The 16,936-nt window shown below is 36.5% G+C and overlaps 1 protein-coding gene and 1 long non-coding RNA gene across 2 annotated transcripts in view; one reads left to right on the forward strand and one right to left on the reverse strand.

The window, feature by feature from the left end:
- LOC132154536 (secretogranin-2b-like) overlaps window positions 1-16,936 on the reverse strand; it is a 209,893-nt gene that overhangs the window by 94,174 nt on the left and 98,783 nt on the right. The window lies entirely within an intron of this gene.
- LOC132154520 (uncharacterized) lies at window positions 1,167-5,974 on the forward strand. Its single transcript, XR_009437164.1, has 3 exons — window positions 1,167-1,315; window positions 5,733-5,785; window positions 5,880-5,974. It is a non-coding gene; the product is annotated as an uncharacterized LOC132154520 (long non-coding RNA).

Consider the following 16,936-nt stretch of genomic DNA (forward strand, 5'->3'; position numbering starts at 1 on the left):
GATATCAGTGGCTGGATATTTGACCAGGACTCAGAAATGGTTTCTCTGAGGGCAGCTGCATATCCTGGGTCAAGAGAGAAGCATCCTGACCCGAGGATGAGCCTGACCTGTCTTAATTTAATCTATCCGCCCGCTGTTCTTTGAAGAGATGTTGAAGCCCGGGGGCAGAGCTGAGCTGACCATCTCACTTCTTTGACCTGATCTTACCTCCACAACTTCAGAGAAGGGGCCAAAGCAAGCTAACAAAACACAAAATGGTTTGTGGAAAAAAAATAAAATAAATAAAACCCTAATTGCCATAATAAATGCCATAAAGAAATTATATAGTGACCATTTGATTAAATGCCCTCAAAATTGAAAATAATAGTGACCATTTACATTTTAGGGTTGATGTTATTGTGTCCTTTATAAAAATAATGAATCGAGTAATCTTAAAAACAAAAATTAAACAAAACCAATTATACAACATTTTACGAAACAGGAAAGGGAAATAGAAATATCAAACCCTTGTTTAGGCCAACAAATACTACAATTATTAAACTGTATAAAATGGCCATGTTCTTTTCTTGATGAAAGGGGACTTTTTAAAGTTTTAAACAGTTTTTGTGGTATTTGGCCTTGAGTAAATTTATATCTTACTCAAGAATATCCTGTAAATTATGGTTGCACAATGTTGAAGCAGTAGCCACATCACACTACGATCTGTATTTTGCACAGAAACATGTATTTAGTGCCTCCTTTGTGCAACTGCAGTGCAATGTGTGTAATTATAAACACAATAGGGGTATAGTTTTCTTGTATGTTCAGTTATCACCTTCAGACTTTTTTTTATCAACTACAAAACAAATTAATCATAGATAATTAAATGGTGTGACAGTAGCCTTTCATTTAGTTTTAAATATTAACAAAATAAACTTTTTTATTATATGCTAATGCTATACTAGATTGAATGAGATTAGTTGTAATAGCATCAAAGATATACAGAAACTTTATAATAAAATATTTTATAACACTAAAACAGTCCACCCAGAGAAAGTGAGTCACACACATCAGGCGCAGTTCAATCACAGGTCTGGCTCTCTACTGCCATCTAGTGACACCGTTCACACATCGCGGAGGATTCATCAAACACGTGGAGAGAGGGCGAGCACGCTGAAGGTCAGGTCAAAACCATTAACTACTTATTCTCACTGAGGTTCTGCTGCTCAGATATAGTAAATATGATTTGAAGTTATGGTCAGTGATGTTTCTTTCTGATGTTTAGCACTCGTAGACTGCAGTCTTCACATTGCTGTCTCCTCATCAAGTCCTCGAGGTGGAGAATGAACTAAAGCCAGAAAAGAAACAGAGATGATAATACTCACAGTATCTAAAATGAGCTTATTGGAGCATGTGTTATTAAACTATTAATGTTAATCAACATTTAAACCCCCTCTCTTTGAAATCCCTTACCAAAATGTCAATGGTTTATGTAACTTACCAAAGGAATTATTTGCTACCACTGTCAAAAGTATAGCAGAACAACAAGTTTAAAAGTGTAAACAATTCCAATGCAGCCATATACTGAACATGGTTTTACAATAATTCAAGACTCACTGCATCAGTTTGACCAGAATACACCTTTCTAAAAGATGAAGTTATTATATTTAAAGTCATGTTCTGAATTGCAAATAGTCATATATGTACTACCTTAGTTTTCAGTGCTCTAATGAAAATAATTTTTGGGAATCACTTACATCCTGTACAGCCTTCAGCACTGCCTCTTCATTGGCTCTGGAGTGAACACGCATGTGGAAGACTGTGATTATTATCATGGTATCTTCTGAAAATTATAGACAATAAAAATATTTACAAATATTTATTCGAAAACAATTCTGCATCATATAGCTACAATTTTGAATTTAGCCAGAATTCCATATTCTATTCTATTCTATTCTATTCTATTCTATTCTATTCTATTCTATTCTACTGAACTGAGCAATAAAATGTAAACAATATCTACACTTTAAAAACTGAGTACTAAAAGTTCTAAATTAAATTATTGGAGCATGTCTTACATGTGTTTCTATTTCAATTTTTGACCCTTACTTCAGTGAGTTACTTGCTGTTTCTTTGAAATGTATTTGGATATAATTTGTATTATTTTTCCCTACAGCTGTCTCCTTGCTGAACTCTGACCCCCCACCCCCCCACACCATACACACAGATTCCTCCCCCTCCCCATCACTACAACTGACTGATTTATTTATTTACAACAAGCTAAAAACAGTAAACTTGTTATTACTTGCACTACTGTCTGTTCATCCAGAAACACTGAGTAATCCATTTGCTATTTTCTATGCAGTTTACTGTCCATTGCAATAGTGTAAATGATGTTCATATGTTCATAGTTCTGCCTGTAGTGTACATACACTTTTACCTAATCCATCTGTATAGTATGTTCATAGTACACCTACCTGTATATCATGCTGATAGTATTTATAATCTGTATATTATGTCTATGATACTTATCTGTATAGTTATTGTACATATTGTAGACCTTGTATATTCTGTATTTATTGCTTATTGCACTTCTGGTTCGATGCTAATTGCATTTCGTTGCCTTGTACCTTGCATGTGCAGTGACAATAAAATTGAATCTAATCTAATCTAATCTAATTTGTATGTAATCTTTACTTGCAAAAATTATACTATACCAAATGCTGAATGTGAATATTATTTAAGCAACTATTTATATATATGCAGTTTACCTTTCTGGTTTGTGTGTGTCTCGGGTGCTGAGGTTGGTGATGATGATGAAGAAGATGGTGGTGAGGTTGCTGGTCTTGATTGTGAGGATGATGAAAATGATGGTGGTGGGGCAGATAATGAGAAAGATAAAGCTTGGTAAAGTGTGGTTTCAGATGCTGATGATGGTGAAGATGGTAAAAGTCCTGGTATGGTTGTTGAAGATGAAGACGAGGATGTTGAAGAAGATGCTAAGGTTGGTGATAAAGATTCAGTAAATATAAAAAATAATTTATGCAGATGTTAAAATTGTGTGCATTTTGATTTATTATATTAAACATTAAAGTACAAATAAATTCATGCAGCTTTTGGTTTGTATAATATTAATTCAAGTATAAGTAATTATGTGCTGATTTGTGGTGCTTAAGACTTATATTTAAACTTAACTTTAAAGTTACAAATTACTTAAGTTTACAATTGCAATGGATTTTTTGTTTGAAAATTGCAGAAATAATCTGCATGTGTCTTTTTTTTTAGGCATGGTTGAGCTGATTATATTATAGGGTGTATATTTTGTCTTATGTATAATACATGTTTGAATGTAGTCAGGACAGCAGTCAGACTTGCAGAATTTATCACGAAAACATGATCCTTGATGGCATTTGTCATTCTTGCCAGTACAGCAGAGCATTGTGGGTGCTGAACACAGGGCTGAAAGATACATGAACACATACAAAGCTCACTTCACAAATATGTGTATGTAGGGTTATCCTTTTGTAAAATTACAGATCTGACACAACATACACAAGCTACATTCCTCCGTCTAGACGTGTAACACATGGTGTCAGATGTTTTTTGAAGTTGTTGTCTGATGTTACTTTGGATGTGGTAATGTGTCATATGAGACCTAACACACACCTGGATAGAATTGCACCCTGATTGTGTTTAAAAGGGCAATTATTTACTGGAGTTTAAACCATTTCTGAAGACACAAAACAATATTTGCGTTGTTTGATTGACTAACATACTTTTTTTTGTTAAGTTAACTAACTTCTCATTTAACTTATTTTATTAAGATTTAGTATTTGTATTGTAAATGAGTGCTTTTTTAAAAATATTGAGCACCCCCTGAATACAATTATAATATATATATATATATATATTTCATTGTTAAGTATAAATGATTGGAATGTATTAACATTTGTAGCATTTGTATTTTTATTAATCCACCTTTGCAGCATTTTATATCATCCTCATACACACCGTCACAAAAATGACTCAAAATAATGTACAAAATACGATTGTTTGCTGTAGTTTCTCACAGAGCATCACGTGAAGCTCAGTATCCGTCTTACCTGAAACCTGGTTCCTGTCTGTTTGGACTTGGAACAGTAAGAGAAGCCAGGCATGAGTGCCTACATGGTGGTTTGGGTGATGTTGTGAAACACACACCCCCACTGGCAAAAGTAGATTTAAATTCCTGTTACTACCTCATGTTTCGAAAGTGTATCTTTTTACATTTTATCTTGTCATCCAGGTTCATGTGTTTACAGTGAGGTATTTGACATTTACCAGTACTTCCTGTTTGTCCGAAGCATTTTTAATGTCCCGGAAAATGGTTTTGTTCCACAGAACACTGCCATAAAAATAATTTGAATCATAATTATTAACTTCATATATAAAGAAAAATAAGAGGGCATTCACAAAGTTTTATTAAACAAATGATAATTAAAATTAAGTCCAAAATATCTTTTTTTTTCTTTTTACAGTTATTATTTTCTGCTTGATATATGCTAATACTGCTGCACTATTAAATACATTGGACAACAACAAACTACAACACTTGTGTTTGAATTCAAAAAGGCCTATGACCATAAAAGTAGCCCATTGTTAAAACTCTCCTTTATGTTGTGGGAAATCAGTTGGTTGTCATTTAATTAATTGTATGCTATGGAAATAAAGATTCCTAATAAGAATATTTGAGAAACAGGCAGTTATTATATTATTATGCAATCTTTTGAAAAAACATTTATATATAATCATCCTAGGATTCCTTGTTTTGTTACATTCTAATATATATTGCTAAAATAAATCAAATTTAAATAAGAATATACTAAATTGATCTACATTTATAGCAGCTCTGTATTAAGATTAAAATTAAGGTCAGATAGTGATTAGACCAGTGGTCTCCAACATGGTGCCCGCGTGGAGTCTCTGAGTCGCCCGCAGAGCACGTTCTATAAATAGCCTGAATTGTAATCTTTCATTTTTTATTTTTTATTTTTTAATGATAATGGCATAAAATGAGAAAATAACTATTGGTGACATTTCATATACCAGTAAAACATAATAAAATAATTCAATAATTGAAAATATTTAGAATCTGCACGTCTCTCTATCTCTCTCTTTCTGCGTCTCGTGCGCGCACCTCTCTCTCTCGCTCTGCGCGCGCGCACCTCTCTGTCTCTCTCTCTCTCGCTTTGCGTCTTGTGCGCGCACCTCTCTTGTTCTCTCTGCGTATCGCGCGGCAGAGGAGCAGCGTTTTAATTTAGTTAAACACAGATATTATGTTGCTTTTCTAATTTTACATGCAAGTATATAAAGTATATCATTCAGTCACTATTTCATATTTATGCCGTTGTTCTTTCTCCCTTTCCCCCCGTGAATTTGTCTATATAGCGAATATAAGACGACCCCCCATTTTTTAGGACAAAAAAGCCTTATTTTTAGGACAAAAAAACTTGTCTTATATTCGGTTATATACGGTAATTATATATTCAATAGTCATAATATTTAACAATATTACTGTTTGTTGTTGTATTTTTCAAAACTTGACACTCTGTGTGTGTGTGTGTGTGTGTGTGTGTGTGTGTGTGTGTGCGTGTGCGTGTGTGCCTATATCAAACAAGTAGCCCTAAAGACTATTTTATCCCTTCAGGGAGCCCTCACTCACAAAAAGGTTGGAGACCCCTGGATTAGACAATCCTCTATGATTTCCTTTACAGGTTTAGTCCTCTAGTGCCATCTAGTGACACCATTTCCACACCAGGGAGATCAGGTAATAATGTTTAACTACTGAAAAACTGGGGAATCTCAATCATTCTAATGTATTGGAGTTGTTGTTATCAGTGATGTTTCTTGCTGATGTTTAGCACTCGTAGACTGCAGTCTTCACATTGCTGTCTCCTCATCAAGCCCTCGAGGTGGAGAATGAACTAAAGCCAGAAAGAGAGATAATACTCATAGTGTTATCTAATATAAGTGTGCCAAATATTATTATCCCTAAAAATAAGTTCTCACTTATCAAAAAGTAACAGCCAAAAAATTGCTACAGTTAATTGTATCTTACTTGAATAAATATGATAAAATAATCAGTTCTTTTCAGACCAAAACCTTTTTAAATATAATTTAAATAGCTGACCTTGTGGTACATTTCAACATGATCTACAGTTACAGGAACTAAAGGAATAACTCTGTTGATGCTTACTGTAAATGTGTTAACAGATCAACCCACTTATATTAGTGAAAAACACAGTGGAAAAAAGTCTTAAAGGTATAAACAGATGGGGGAAAATGCATCAATACAACGAAGCAGAGATTGAAAGGGCCACATTAATCAAGAATGGAATTAGTTACTGTAGATCATAGGCCATTCAAATATATTTAAATTAAAATATATATTTTACATAATCTAAAAGATTTGGTTGCAAATTATATTGTTATTCTCTTCATCTATTGCAAATAGTAAATAGTATCTGTAGCAGCCTTTTACCCAAGACATTTACCCAGCACTGGTGACAAATTATCCAGATTTAAGCAAACAGTTATGCTCTAGTAAAAATAATTTTTAAAAATCACTTACATTCTGCACAGCCTTCAGCATTGCCTCCTCATTGGCTCCGGAGCGAACACGCATGTGGAAGACTGTGATTACACTGATGTTTTCTGAAATGATTGAAATTATGCTATTTATTTATTTATTTATTTATAGGAATTCAATGACTTTATATGTTATCATCTACATTATTTTGTCTATTCTATTCCATTCTATTCTATTCTACTCTATTCTATTCTATTCTATTCTATTCTAATGAACTGAAAATACAAGAATGAAAATATATTCAATATCTATCATAACAACATTTGAACTTTAGCATTTTCAATAGCTGGTATAATCTACTTTTTTGCTGGGATGTTGATGAGGATGCAGAGGTTGGTGATTGGTTGGTTGTAGGCAGGGAGGATGAAGATGGGGGTGAGGTTGGTGATGATGTTGGTGAATGGTTGGTTGTAGGCAGGGAGGATGAAGATGGTGGTGAGGTTGGTGATGATGTTGGTGATTGGTTGGTTGTAGGCAGGGAGGATGAAGATGGGGGTGAGGTTGGTGATGATGTTGGTGATTGGTTGGTTGTAGGCAGGGAGGATGAAGATGGGGGTGAGGTTGGTGATGATGTTGGTGATTGGTTGGTTGTAGGCAGGGAGAATGAAGATGGGGGTGAGGTTGGTGATGAGGTTGGTGATTGGTTGGTTGTAGGTAAGGAGAATGAAGATGGGGGTGAGGTTGGTGATGATGTTGGTGATTGGTTGGTTGTAGGTAAGGAGGATGAAGATGGGGGTGAGGTTGGTGATGATGTTGGTGATTGGTTGGTTGTAGGCAGGGAGGATGAAGATGGGGATTGGTTGGTTGTAGGCAGGGAGGATGAAGATGGTGGTGAGGTTGGTGATGATGTTGGTGATTGGTTGGTTGTAGGCAGGGAGGATGAAGATGGGGGTGAGGTTGGTGATGATGTTGGTGATTGGTTGGTTGTAGGCAGGGAGGATGAAGATGGGGGTGAGGTTGGTGATGATGTTGGTGATTGGTTGGTTGTAGGTAAGGAGAATGAAGATGGGGGTGAGGTTGGTGATGATGTTGGTGATTGGTTGGTTGTAGGTAAGGAGGATGAAGATGTGGGTGAGGTTGGTGATGATGTTGGTGATTGGTTGGTTGTAGGCAGGGAGGATGAAGATGGGGGTGAGGTTGGTGATGATGTTGGTGAATGGTTGGTTGTAGGCAGGGAGGATGAAGATGGTGGTGAGGTTGGTGATGATGTTGGTGATTGGTTGGTTGTAGGTAAGGAGGATGAAGATGGGGGTGAGGTTGGTGATGATGTTGGTGATTGGTTGGTTGTAGGCAGGGAGGATGAAGATGGGGGTGAGGTTGGTGATGATGTTGGTGATTGGTTGGTTGTAGGCAGGGAGGATGAAGATGGTGGTGAGGTTGGTGATGATGTTGGTGATTGGTTGGTTATAGGTAAGGAGGATGAAGATGGTGGTGAGGTTGATGTTGATGAAGATAAACCTGGTGAGGTTTGGGATATTGAGGTTAATAAAGATGAACGGTTAATATGATAGTGTGGTTGATGAAGGTGATATAAAGGATGGTGGAGAATGTGCTAAGGTTGTTGATGAAGAATATTAAATAAATATGAAAAACAGAAATAATATTTATTTACTGTATATTCAGGAATGTTTTAATTCCAGTTTGTCACAAAAGCATAAACAGATGCTGGATTGTAGTTTGTTTATCATTAATTCATTTAGTTAATTAGTTAGTTCAGTCTTACCTTGAATGCATATCTGATTGTAGTCAGCACAGCAGTCCCTGCTTGTGACACAGAACTCATCACAAAAACACCCACCACGGTTGCATTGGCTATTCATTCCAGAACAGCAGAGTACTGTGGGTACTGCACACTGACCTGAAAGATACAAGACAAGAACACAGAACACTCATTTAACAAAGATGTTAATCCTTTGCTTTTCTAGGGCTTTCCTTTTGTAAATCACAGATCTGATGCTCTGCAGCTGCATTCCCCCATCTAGTCATACAGTGCAGTGTGTCAAAGTTTTTTTTCCTTTGTCTGACAGTGCTTTGCATCTAGTAATGTGTAATACAAATTGGAACACTCCTGGATAGATTTGCAGCTAACAGTTTGATTGTATTGAAAATAAATGTGTTAATGAGTTTATTGAAGACATAATTGTTTACATATTAAAAATATTGCATAAAATAAAAATTTGGTGTACAAATTTTCCCCTTGTTTTTGATCAATTGAAAACTATAAGTAGACCTGACAATAGGTATGACTGTATTTGCATAAAAATAAAAAGAAACAGAAATAATTTCATCTTTTCAGACCTTAACCTTGTGATTGATGGTATGTGACGGTCTAACATGAAACAACTTAAAATTAATACTTTTTGGTCCAAATGTAATGTGAATTAAAATATAAAACATCAGTTCACAATTTTAATATCCACTCATTCATAAAAAACTATGTCCAGATTTAATAGTTTTGTGCAATTCAAAAAATATATATTTTTTCTGAATAGGCTGTTTAAAAGCAATTTTATTTTGCTTCTAAATATACTCCTCATACACACAACCAATGTAAAAACAAAACAAAACAAAACAAAAAAAAAATTTTTTTTTGGATAGTTCTCACCCAAATTGAAAGTCATCGTTTTCTAACTCCCATGTTATTCCAAACCTATATGAATTTATTTCTTCAACTGAACACTAACTGAGACTTGTTATAGCACTTGCATATCATTGCTCTCTTGCTGATTTTGATTGCTTCCATTGGTCTCATTTGTAAGTCGCTTTGGATAAAAGCATCTGCCAAATGTAAATATACTGTAAATGAACACAAAATAAGATATTTTGAAAAATGTGGGTAATCAAACAGTTTTAGTCTTCATCGATTCGATTTCATACTTTTATAGTCAATGGTTTGCTTTAAGCTCTTATAAGTCTTTTGTTTGCTGTATTGTCTCACTAATGTTAAAATCTAACAGAAAGTTGCACTCTTTCACACAAATGTATTTCTAGATTCAATTGTTTTGTTCTACTACTAATACAAATAAAAACATACTTATCATACACACAACCCACAAAAATAACACAAAATGATAGAGCACATGGTTTAAGTTCTTGAATTTAATTTTTCTTTGCTGAAGCATACTGTCGGTCTTACCTGAAACCTGGTTTCTGTCACTTTGGACCAGAAACAATAAGAGAAGCCAGGAGTGAGCACTTGAGACCTTCATCTTAGTTCAGCTGAGTGTGCACAGTGTAGTTTGAGTGTTTTTAATGAAAAGCATTAGTGAAATCCACACCCAGACACCAGCATAATTTCCTTGTATGACCCGTGTTTTATACATTTCGCTTTATATATATATCTTGTCATTCAGGTTCATCTGTGGCTGATGAGGAATTTAACATTTAATATGTTACTTCCTGTTTGTCTGAAGTGAAATACTAATCTTCCAAATAGAAGAAGAGTGCAGGAAAACTTTTCTATTGAACACTGCTGTAGAAATCAACATATGCAATATATATATATATATATATATATATATATATATATATATATATATATATATATATGTGTGTATTGTGCAATATATACCTCTGAAATACTCAGACCAGCTCGTCCGGCACCAACCACCATTCCACATTCAAAGTCACTTAAATCACCTTTCTTCCCCATTCTGATGCTCAGTTTGAACTTCAGCAAGTCATCTTCACCACATCTAGATGTCTAAATGCATTGTTGCTGATTAGCAATTTGTGTTACCAAGCAATTGAATAGGTGTACCAAATAAATTGGCCTGTGAGTGTATATATCATTTTTAAATCTCTTCTTCTTACTGGCAACCGGAGAAGCATTTTTTTGCTATGACACTTGGCATCAAGGGTAGAAAAAAATATCTCAAAAGGAAATAATTTTGAGTGGAATGCAGGAAAACGGTTCTGCTACAAAGAATGCAACACAAAAATGGTTTGTGTTATGTACAGTTTATAATTCCAAATATTTACGTATAATTCCAAATAAGTACACAAGCAGATGAAATTATAAAACTCAGAGGATACGCAGATTCAAATTTTAATAAATTGTTTTATTAACAAGGTTCGGGAGGAGCACTATCAGATAATCATTCAATTTGGCACAGGAGCAACTCGGTTAGCTAACCATCCTAACTAGCACAATACATATATACAGTGTTGGGGAGTAACTAGTTACATGTAACGGCGTTACGTAATTTAATTACAAAATAGATGTAACAGTAATCAGTTACAGTTACTAAGAAAAAATGAGTTATTAAATTACAGTTACTTATGAAAATTGTAACGATTACAAAGAGGATTACATTTGAATATTTACATACATCCACATACAGCTTATTTCTTTCCCAAATTGCACTAAGACATATGGCCCATAATCTCCGAGACGCGGAAAACACATTCGTAGAATCCAGTCATAAAAATGGAATTCTGGCAGTTGAAATCAGCTCCGTAATACGCAATACGCCCCCAGTGGACGTTGTACACAACGGTGAAAAGTGTCGGAAGCCTCGGAACCGAGTAGAACAAAAATGGCGGAAAGGTTGGAAAGGCTGATTCTGGCTGTTTCAGAATGTAGGATGTCATCAAACTGACAGCGCGACACCCTGAAATACTCCCTGAAATCCTCACCGTTGTTCAGACGCAGCTCACCCACCAGGCGGTGAAACTCCCCGTACTGATACCTCTCTGCCAGGTAGTATTTTACCCACATGGATCTCTTTTTTTTGCTTGCTTCTCCAGTATAGGAGAGCAACAGCAAGAGCATGGACAAGTCTACGATTAGCCATAATATAATTTTCTGGCTGTATGTGAATGAGCGGGAAAATGGCCACAACATTGAATTGTACAATATTTAATTATTTAATTGTATTAACTGCATAAATTACGTTATAAAATCATTAAAATGAAAAAATGACATGACAACTTGTCGTTATAAAATCATTATTTATTTTATTAAAAGTTAAGAATTCAGGTTTGTTTATCAGTACCATAGCAACGCCAACTTCCGCTGGAATTGTCGGATAGGAACCGTCCGTAGCCTTTCGCAAGAGTTCAATTTTTTGAACGCATCCGGATGGCCAACGGACACGATTTTTTTCGCACCGCACTCGTTCGCACCTGGTTCGGACCCATTCGCATGCGGTCTGCGAATCTCCATAGAAAATGAATGACTTCCGGTCGTTTCGCTGCCGTATCGGAGCTGATTTCAACTGCCAGTGTGAAGGCGGCGTCAGACTCAGAGTAATCAATGCGAGAGAGAGAGACCGGAGTGAACTGTGTAAGCGCACAGCTGGAGCAGAGAAGCGACACTTCTGTTCAGGGTTTCAGGTGCAGGTCAGTTTCATCTGTAAATATGCTAATGTAGTTTTGTCTTTGTTTACTTAGTCAAGCAGCAGCAGCACATTGCTCACAATCACTCAAAATACTGTATAAACGACGTCATTATTATCTTTTGTAATGTTACAGTAGTAAATTAGCAGACAAATCATCATATTTTATCATAGGTTTAGGGGGAGCTAGTGGATACAAAAACACAACCCTTAGGAAAATTAATATAGCCTATGGTATGGCACTAACCGTGGTTTAATTATGGAATTTGTAGTAAAAATAAATACAAGTGGTAATTCATTTGCCAAAAAAACAAAATTGCACTTACAAAACATGGTAAAAGTCAAATAAAAATCTTCAGTATTAAAGTCATGAGAGAGATGGATGGATAATGGAAGTGAAGGTGCAGTTCAGGAGAGAACTCTTAATTACGTTGCAAGTCCCCCAACCTAAGGATTCAAATCTTTTTGATGTCAGGTCCAAAAAAAAAAATAGGGTTGTCCATGTTTCAGAATGGGTTGTGGGTGTATGAGTGTGAGATTTCCCAGCCTATTTTTTTCCCCAGTCCGCCCCTCATGGAAATTAATCTCTAGAACAGTCACTTCATGAGCATTTTTTACTTATTTTGAGAAACTATCATCATATCATATACAAAGAGACAGCAGTGTTTCAAAAAGACACCAATGTTTCAGGAGTTTAGTACACAAAATAGGACACATGCTTATTAGATAAACGTATTTGAGTTGATGTATATGCTTTTATTTTTTTATTAACTATTTTTCCCCAAACCATTGTTAGATGCAGTTAGATGCCTGTAGTTATGCAAATATTTGGTTTCAAAAACAGTATCTATAAACTATTCCTTTTGATTTTAAATCTGCTTTGAACTTCAGATCAATCTCTAAGTAAAAGGCAGTACTAAAGTCTGATTGTGTGGTGGATGTGTTCAAATGTGATCATCTTAATTTAAGTGATGAAGGATGGTGAAAGTCTGACAGTATTGAGCACTACTGTAAGGTTAAACCTGCATGGTGTAAAATGGTTGAAGATGATTTACAGTTGCAAATTAACATTCATTAGAAATTTATAAAAGTAATCAAAATGTACTCAAAAGTAATTAGTTACATTACTTTATTAAAGTAATTAAAAAAGTTACACTACTATTACATTTTAAATAGGGTAACTTGTAATCTGTAACCTATTACATTTCCAAAGTAACCTTCCCAACACTGCATATATATATTTGCAGCCTACCTACCTCTGTCCTGCTACAGTTTTCCGGCATCCAGCTTCATTCCACTGCCAAAATATATCAGAACTTGAGCTTTTCCCATCTAAAAACGAGCTGGACGCTCCATCGCAAACCACATGCTCTAAGGCACATCTCGATCAAGCCTCCGGCTCAAATGCACCTCTCTCTGTCGGCTCCAAGGCACTTCCTCCTCAGCCTGTTTCCCCTGCCGAGCCCCAGGCCTTGGCACATGGGTGGAGGCCCTCAAGGCCAGCTACTCACACACCTAAGCCAAAAAGTCCCTAAGATCTTCATATGCCTTGGCTTCACCATCCTTCCCTCCTATTGGGAAATGGACCCTCGCGGGATTGAGACAAGCGCTGTCAAACTCTGAAGTTGAGTTTTCTCGAAAAATGAGCAAAGCTCAACTTTATGATCTGTACATCTCTCTGGAAAATGAAATTTCACCCACTTCCAAAAAGACAACTAAAGCCCCCAACACTAAAAGTTACCATGTCTCTCTAATGTTGTCTTCTTCCAGTTTCGGCTCCCCTCATGCATCAAGACACAGCAGGCCATAAGCAAACATGGGCCGTGCCCCAGACTTAGCCGTTCCTCACACTGCATTGCCTCCCTCCTCTTCTCAACAAATCACTGCAGCACCTTCAGCTACCGCGCCACATACAGCATCGCCCACTGGCATGGTTTTACAACTTCCTATCCTTCCCACACTCTTTCTTCTACGTCCGACTGCAGACACTATTATGAGGCTGCCTCCACTAGCTGCTCAAGCTCATCTACCCTACCCTTACCCTTCTGCTACTCTTTTGCCCTATCAATGGCCAGCAGCCCCCGCTGCAAATGTCCAAGTAGGGCATCATCAGCTAGCAACGCAAGCTTACTGGCCTCCATCGTTTCCTTCTACCTCTTCCTACAGGCTTCCCCAAGCACCAGGGGCTAACATTAATCCGTGCATGAGGCTGCCACCACAAACGGTTATGGCCCCTCCATATCTTCTTTCGAACCCTTATATGCAATCTAAACCTAAGTACACTTTTTTCACAGCAATCCCTCTACCTACCCCACCGAATGTTGCCACTCTAGAACCACCTCCTGTACCTAACACAATAAAATCTCAGATTCTTGCAGGTGCGGATGTTGATCTCTCATCTCTCCTCTCTCTGCTAAGTCCCTCCAAATCTAATCATCAAATAGATTTAGATTTTTCTGTAACATTAAAAAATCCAACTCCCAATTTGTCCTGCCCCCTCTCATTTTTCCGAAATCACTATAACATTTAGCTGCTCACTCGACCATCTCATGCCCTCAAATTAATCCCGCTATAATACCCTGCCCAGAAAAGGTGCAAATCAAATCTACCAGCCACGTCCCGCATTCTGCAACTGTAAATCCAATATCTGATTCCAGGAGAGAATCTTTCTCATTCTCCGGCAAACAACAGATATGCGGAAACTTCAATAAATGAAGATGTGTGAGACAGCAATACAAGTTTCTCCACATCTGCAATTATTGTGGCGGGGCTCATGCCCATACAGTATGCCCACTCCTGAAAGCTACCAATAAAAAAATCTAGAAACTACTTATCAACTCAATCTTTCGCGTCTTTCCTCTGAACTTTCACATCACCCAGACACTAACTTTACCAAATATCTATTGTCTGGCCTCAAACAAGGCTTTAATCCCGGCACTACATGCCCGCTCTCACAGTACGCAGAACCAGATACAGTAGATAATTTAATAAAAACAAATAAATAAATAAAGAAGTAGTTGAGTTAGGTTTTATGATCAGGCCTTTCGATACTTTAAAATAAATTTTTGCATCAGCCCTATCAGAGTGGCTACCAGGAAATTTTGGGGAAAAAAGGGTTTGATAATCGATCTATTATGTCCACGTAATTCCCCAATTTCCAGCATAAACAGCCTCATACCAGGCATCAAAACTGCTCCTCATATCCAGCCACAATGGGGGACTTTCCCTTCCGGTGCAGCAGAGCCCTTCAGATGCAGGGGGGCAGGGTTTCATATTTTTTTGAAGCACTCCTGGGCGCCGCCATTGGCTAGCGGACCCACACCTGCTGTTAGCATTCCATTGCCTCCCATTCATTTAGGCGTCACTTTGACAGTGAATAACTTCACATCTGAGGCGTTTAAAGACTCCATTTGTCCATTAATTATTTTTAAAGAAACACGAAAATGTATAAAAGGCTCCATTACCATGTATCTTACATTATGGTCGCGTAGAAGCAGTTTTTGTAAAATATAGGCTAACGATTGCGTCATAACCAGCGACTCTCTGTCACACAGTACAGAAATTACCGTATGGACAAGAGGAGAAGCTCGCAGGCAATCTTTTACTGTCTATGAGGCTATCAGGGGGAGGTGGAGGCATGAAGTCAAGGGAGATAATTAATCAGAATACTTACCAAAATGTGTTCCTGTTCACGCTCGCCTTCTCTGCAAGATTCAGTGGGTGATTCAGATTTCTCTTGGCATAGCGATTAGAAGATTTACATCTACGTCATCAAGCTCAGTTTGAGTCTGCGCAGTACGCCCGACCCCCAGGAATTGCGTGCTTCTAATTGACTTCACTTGTCTCCGTTGAATCCAATGGGGTCGCTGTGTCCATTTCTTTTACTGTCTATGTTCAGATGCAGTGAGAGTCCCTCATTTGATATCTGCCATCGTGCTCCTCTTCAAGCGGCATGTGTTTCTCGCCAGTCTGACGCTGCGAGGCGGCACTGCATGTGCTCTCCCAGTTGCCATAATTTCACAGACATCAAATATGGTGAGAAAAAAATACATTACGTACTAATCTGATGCAGTCTGCTTCATCAATTTAAAATAGATTATTCCTAAAATCTGAAAGTATCCCTTACGAAAAAGAAGTTTATTCAAGTGTGCTATGAGTATACTTCTTTTAAACTAAAATAGGAAAGTATGCTTTTAGTTTACTTATTATGTACTCCTCAGAAATATAATTAAATGACATTTAAGTATACTTGACTTATACTTACAAAAATGATAAATATATTTGAGATACTCCTAGAATCTGTGTTTTCATTATTATACGGTAGAGGACGCTAGTACACATCTTCTATACAGAATTTCCAAAAAAAAACAACAACACGTGAAGAAGAAACAAGAAACACCAGATACTAACACATGTAACACGAACATCTGACATGAAACAGCATCAAAACTGTAGCGTTATGGAATAAAATGTCGACCAATGAAGAGGTAATAATTACAGTCAAGCTTTGGGGTGTTGATCGACTCCATCTACGTTTTGATTAAACTCATTAGAGTGTTTAAAAAAAGAATGCATGACGCTAGAATAAATTGTTTTTGTTTACAAGCAGATACTCTGTTCTTTCTTTGGATGTTTAGTATGTTCAGATATTCATGTAACAAAATATATACACGTTAAAACCTAAATTTTTCATAAGGGATGACAGGAATGCTGGAAAACATTTAATAACATTTGAATAATTGTGCAGAATCATAAAGATACAAAGTTAAAAAAATAACAGGACCTTCAGAAGGTGTTGCTGAATGAAATGAATGTTTATTAAATGAAAGAAAAAACATGTCTGACACACAATTAACATACATATACATAAAACATATGACAAAAAGTAGTTAACTCGTTTTTTAAATGATAAAACAATAGGTAAATTGTTGAAAATTAAAACAAGTTTTTGGACATTTTGTGGACATTTTTCAAACATTAATGTAACGTT

The sequence above is a fragment of the Carassius carassius genome, chromosome 12 (assembly GCF_963082965.1).
Source record: "Carassius carassius chromosome 12, fCarCar2.1, whole genome shotgun sequence".
NCBI classification, from domain to species: Eukaryota; Metazoa; Chordata; class Actinopteri; order Cypriniformes; family Cyprinidae; genus Carassius; species Carassius carassius.